The following is a 6631-nucleotide window of genomic DNA, read 5'->3' on the forward strand; positions in this document are numbered from 1 at the left end:
GACTTGGAGTGCCGGGACGGGTTGGCGGATCCAACACTCTGGGTACCTCCGGGTACTTGGGGTTGGTTGAGGACTTGGTGAACAAACACTTGATATACACTCTCCGGATGTACTTCGGGTATCGCCTGTTGTCCGAGACCACTTGCATGGTTAGCAAGCGTTGTGGTCTAATGGCCCTACCGGGCAAACACTTTGGGTTCGCGAGGACTTAGAGTGCTGGTAGTGGTTGGCGGACCCAACACTCTGGGTACCTCCGGGTACTTGGGGTTGGTTGAGGACTTGGTGAACAAACACTTGATATACACTCTTCGGATGTACTTCGGGTATCGCCTGTTGTCCGAGACCACTTGCATGGTTAGCAAGCGTTGTGGTCTAATGGCCCTACCGGGCAAATACTTTGGGTTCGCGAGGACTTAGAGTGCTGGTAGTGGTTGGCGGACCCAACACTCTGGGTACCTCCGGGTACTTGGGGTTGGTTGAGAACTTGGTGAAGATACCCCTGTCACCTTGTTCGAGGCCACTTGCATGGTAGCAAGCGTTGTGATACAATGGCCCTACCGGGCAAACACTTTGGGTTCGCAAGGACTTGGAGTGCCGGGACGGGTTGGCGGATCCAACACTCTGGGTACCTCCGGGTACTTGGGGTTGGTTGAGGACTTGGTGAGCAAACACTTGATATACGTTCTTCGGATGTACTTCGGGTGTCACCTGTTGTCCGAGGCCACTTGCATGGTCAACGGTTGAGGTGGTGATGGCGGGTCGGTGCTGTAGGGTGCCGGCCTGTTGGCTGCCTTGGCCGGGTTGGTTGGTTAACACTTGATTGAGCTTGCACCCGAGGGTAATGGCACTTGAAGGTGGGTACCGGCCGGCTGACCTGGTGTGATGGTTGGTTGGTGAACACTTGGCGGTACTTGCACTTGGCTGTGCTTGGACTTGAAGGTGGGATCCGGCTGGCCTAGGCCATTGGTGGTTGGTTGGTTGGTTAGCCCTTAGCTGGGCTGGCTGGCTGGCTGGCCATCGGTGGTGTGGTGTGTTGGGCGGTTGGTGAACACTTGGCGGTACTTGCACTTGGCTGTGCTTGGACTTGAAGGTGGGATCCGGCTGGCCTAGGCCATTGGTGGTTGGTTGGTGGGTTAGCCCTTAGTTGGGCTGGCTGGCTGGCTGGCCATCGGTGGTGTGGTGTGGTGTGGTGTGTGGAGTCGAGCATCGCGCGCCGTTGCCTTCTTCGGAGTGTTGTGGGTACGCAAGTGCTTGCAGTGCAAAGAGGTTGGTGATGGAGTGACATTGCCTTCACCATGGAGTTGCGGGTACTTAGGTACTTGCAAGGAGATGGTGGTATGGTGGTGTTGCGTGTGTGGTGTTCGATTAGAAAGATATAATTTCTAAGTCCGGATTAGTGCTGTCAGTGGGGCCGCCGCTAACAGGTCCTGCACGGCCACCGTGGGGCTTGACTTGGCGCTATTCCGGACTTGGGGCGATCACGATGTCCCCGTGCGGGACTTAGAAGATGGAAGAACACAAGTACCCTTATCCCATGACTTGTGAGCGATTGGCATACGTTACCACATGAAGAGAAAAATTGGCTAAGTCCCGGATCCATATTATTTGAAGAGAAAAATCGGCTAAGTCCCGGATCCATATTACTTGAAGAGAAAAATCGGCTAAGTCCCGGATCCATATTATATGAATAGAAAAATCGGCTAAGTCCAGGATCCATATATAATAACCTAATAATCGGATAAGTCCAGGATCCATATTATATGAAGAGAAAAATCGGCTAAGTCCAGGATCCATATATAATAACCTTATAATCGGCTAAGTCCAGGATCCATATTATATGATGAGAAAAATCGGCTAAGTCCGAGATTGGGTCTGTCAGAAATACACTATCAAGTTACCACACAAGCAAGCAAGATGGCCATATGATGGATCCATATGATATGAAGAGAAAAATCGGCTAAGTCCGAGATTGGGTCGGTCGGAAATACACTATCAAGTTACCACACAAGCAAGCAAGATGGCCTAGTGATGGATCCATATAATATGAAGAGAAAAATCGGCTAAGTCCCAGATTGGGTCTGTCAGAAATACACTTCAAAGTTACCACACAAGCAAGCAAGATGGCCTAAGGATGGATCCATATAATATGAAGAGAAAAATCGGCTAAGTCCGAGATTGGGTCTGTCAGAAATACACTTCCAAGTTACCACACAAGCAAGCAAGATGGCCTAGTGATGGATCCATATGATATGAAGAGAAAAATCGGCTAAGTCCGAGATTGGGTCTGTCAGACATACACTATCAAGTTACCACACAAGCAAGCAAGATGGCCTAGTGATGGATCCATATAATATGAAGAGAAAAATCGGCTAAGTCCCAGATTGGGTCTGTCAGAAATACACTTCAAAGTTACCACACAAGCAAGCAAGATGGCCTAAGGATGGATCCATATAATATGAAGAGAAAAATCGGCTAAGTCCGAGATTGGGTCTGTCAGAAATACACTTCCAAGTTACCACACAAGCAAGCAAGATGGCCTAGTGATGGATCCATATGATATGAAGAGAAAAATCGGCTAAGTCCCAGATTGGGTCTGTCAGACATACACTATCAAGTTACCACACAAGCAAGCAAGATGGCCTAGTGATGGATCCATATGATATGAAGAGAAAAATCGGCTAAGTCCCAGATTGGGTCTGTCAGAAATACACTTCCAAGTTACCACATGAGCAAGCAAGATGGCCTAGTGATGGATCCATATAATATGCAGAGAAAAATCGGCTAAGTCCCAGATTGGGTCTGTCAGAAATACACTTCCAAGTTACCACATGAGCAAGCAAGTTACCACATGAAGAGAAAGCCGGCAAAGTCTGGGAATGTTACCACATGAACTGGAAAATGGGCAAAAACCTACCTTCACAGGGAACGTGAATAAGTAAGGCTGTAGACATCGGATCGACAAGCCAAAGACTGATATGGAAAGGAAATGAGTAGTACTAGCTTTCCTGAGAGTTGCAGAGCTTAGACTGCATATGAACGAAAGTTATTAAGCGTCAAAGTCAGAGAAGTTACCCAAAGGAACACAAGTTCCAACTTAGAGCATGTATACCGCCTAGACGGTAAGAGGTACGGCCAGGCTGAGGAATAAGGAAATGTTGGCCAACATGTTCCCTAACTATCCCCCGAAGACCGCAAAGCAATCCAACATCAACCAAGAAAGTTATAGCCCGATCAAGGAAACACCTACTTTGCACCGATATTGCACCAAATACATGTACCAAGCACCTTCGGTTGCATACCTGCAGGGGTTTACCATAGTAGGCCATGGAAGACCGATATACCGAACATAATCACTTTCTATCTCCTCGGGTGTTTGAGATAGCGCTTTGCGGTACAAGAACGAAAGTTAGACTTTATCTTGGTGCATCTTTTTGCCCAAGATCACAAGACCCTATCTACCAAGGCAAGAAAGTTGTGTGGGGACAAAATGTCCAAAAGTGCCCAAAGTGGCACACTTGAACCATATATTCGAGAAAAACACAAGTGTGGGCCCGAGCTAGCAAGTTGAAATGTTCTGACCGTCAGTAGCCCTAGTTGAGGTGCACTTATCATTATATGAGGCCAACGTGCCAGCTAGTCTCTAAAGGGGCGATATGGGTGTTCCAAGGTTTGTACCCAATTGAGGAAAAAACAGGGTAAGGTACGGTGTACCGCGAATAACTCGGGCTATAGATGTCCGATCGATGAGTTTGGCATATGTATGGAAAGGTCTCGACGAGACCTTACTAACCTGAAAGTATGAAGGCAAAGACTTGAATGACCGGGAAGTTATTAAGTGCACAAGTGGTAAAGTTGCACCAAAGTCCATGTTAGCCGAAGTGGTACATGAACACCCAATATTCGACCAAAACACAAGTTTGGAGACGAGCTAGCAAGCTACATTGTTCAGACCGTCAGTAGCTCTTGTTAAGACACGCATTTAATTATACGGGGCCTAGCCGCTAGCTCGACTCGAAGTCGGTCATATGGTTGGTTGATGGTTTGGACCGACCACGTGGTGTAACAAGGTGATGTACCTTTCATGAATTAAAACTCTGGCTGTATGGCACTGAGCGACAAGCTAAGGTGTGATTTGGAATAGTCTTGAGTGGGACTATTTAGGAAAAATGCGAACAAAAAATCACAAAGTCCTTGGGCGAAGCTATTAGCGAAACATAGAGCAAATTGGTACCAAAAACTATGGAAATGGGACTTGAGTCAAAAATAACCGCAAGTTGGAGAAGAGATAGCAAGCTTGCGTAGAACATTTATAACTAGTGCGTGGTATGACCAACAAAAATGTGTATGGGGCCAAGGCGCTGGCTGGCCTCCAAAGTGGTGATATGGGCGATTCAAAGTTTGTACCCAAGTATGAACAAGTATGGAAAAAACAGGGTAAGGTACCAAGTACCATGAATAACTTCGGCTGTAGATGGCCTAGCGAGGCAAACCGCATTTATGAAAAACCGACTAAGTCCGAGATGCCCTTAAGTAGGAATGCTGTATTAAGATGGGAGATGAAGAAGATCAAGATTCATCTCCATGCAGCATCCCATTCATCTCGCAGCATCCAAACATATGTTTTTCTTAGAATTTATGAAAAATCGACTAAGTCCGAGATGCCTTTAAGTAGGGATGCTGTATTAAGATGGGAGATTAGGAAGATCAAGATTCATCTCCATGCAGCATCCCATTCATCTCGCAGCATCCTAACATATGAATTTCTTAGAATTTATGAAAAATCGACTAAGTCCGCGATGCCTTCAAGTAGGGATGCTGTATTAAGGAGGGAGATGAAGAAGATCAAGATTCATCTCCATGCAGCATCCCATTCATCTCCCAGCATCCTAACATATGCTTTTCTTAGAATTTATGAAAAATCTTTTTAGTCCGAGATGCCTTTAAGTAGGGATGCTGTATTAAGATGGGAGATGAAGAAGATCAAGATTCATCTCCATGCAGCATCCCATTCATCTCGCAGCATCCTAACATATGAATTTCTTAGAATTTATGAAAAATCGACTAAGTCCGAGATGCCTTTAAGTAGGGATGCTGTATCGAGATGGGAGATGTAGAAGATCAAGATTCATCTCCATGCAGCATCCCATTCATCTCGCAGCATCCTAACATGTGAATTTCTTAGAATTTATGAAAAATCGACTAAGTCCGAGATGCCTTTAAGTAGGGATGCTGTATTAAGATGGAAGATGAAGAAGATCAAGATTCATCTCCATGCAGCATCCCATTCATTTCGCAGCATCCTAACATATGTTTTTCTTAGAATTTATGAAAAATCGACTAAGTCCGAGATGCCTTTAAGTAGGGATGCTGTATCGAGATGGGAAATGAAGAAGATCAAGATTCATCTCCATGCAGCATCTCATTCATCTCGCAGCATCCTAACATATGTTTTTCTTAGAATTTATGAAAAATCGACTAAGTCCGAGATGCCTTTAAGTAGGGATGCTGTATCGAGATGGGAGTTGAAGAAGATCAAGATTCATCTCCATGCAGCATCCCATTCATCTCGCAGCATCCTAACATATGAATTTCTTAGAATTTATGAAAAATCGACTAAGTCCGAGATGCCTTTAAGTAATGATGCTGTATTAAGATGAGAGATGAAGAAGATCAAGATTCATCTCCATGCAGCATCCCATTCATCTCGCAGCATCCTAACATATGAATTTCTAAGAATTTATGAAAAATTGACTAAGTCAGAGATGCCTTTAAGTAGGGATGCTGTATTGAGGTGGTAGATGTAAAAGATCAATATTCATCTCCATGCAGCATCCCATTCATCTCGCAGCATCCTAACATATGAATTTCTTAGAATTTATGAAAAATCGACTAAGTCCGAGATGCCTTTAAGTAGGGATGCTGTATTAAGATGGGAGATGAAGAAGATCAAGATTCATCTCCATGCAGCATCCCATTCATCTCGCAGCATCCTAACATATGTTTTTCTTAAAATTTATGAAAAATCAACTAAGTCCGAGATGCCCTTAAGTAGGGATGCTGTATTGAGATGGGAGATGAAGAAGATCAAGATTTATCTCCATGCAGCATCCCATTCATCTCGCAGCATCCTAACATATGTTTTTCTTAGAATTTATGAAAAATCGACTAAGTCCGAGATGCCTTGAAGTAGGGATGCTCTATTAAGATGGGAGATGAAGAAGATCAAGATTCATCTTCATGCAGCATCACATTCATCTCGAAGCATCCTAACATATGTTTTTCTTAGAATTTATGAAAAATCGACTAAGTACGAGATGCCTTTAAGTAGAGATGCTGTATTAAGATGGGAGATGATGCAGACCAAGATTCATCTCCATGCAGCATCCCATTCATCTCCCAGCATCCTAACATATGTTTTTCCATGAATTTATGAAAAATCGACTAAGTCCGAGATGCCTTTAAGTAGGGATGCTGTATTGAGATGGGAGATGAAGAAGATCAAGATTCATCTCCATGCAGCATCCCATTCATCTCTCAGCATCCTTACATATGTTTTTCTTAGAATTTATGAAAAATCGACTAAGTCCGAGATGCCTTTAAGCAGGGATGCTGTATTAAGATGGGAGATGAA

The sequence above is a fragment of the Anopheles ziemanni genome, unplaced genomic scaffold, assembly GCF_943734765.1.
Source record: "Anopheles ziemanni unplaced genomic scaffold, idAnoZiCoDA_A2_x.2 X_unloc_67, whole genome shotgun sequence".
NCBI lineage: Eukaryota > Metazoa > Arthropoda > Insecta > Diptera > Culicidae > Anopheles > Anopheles ziemanni.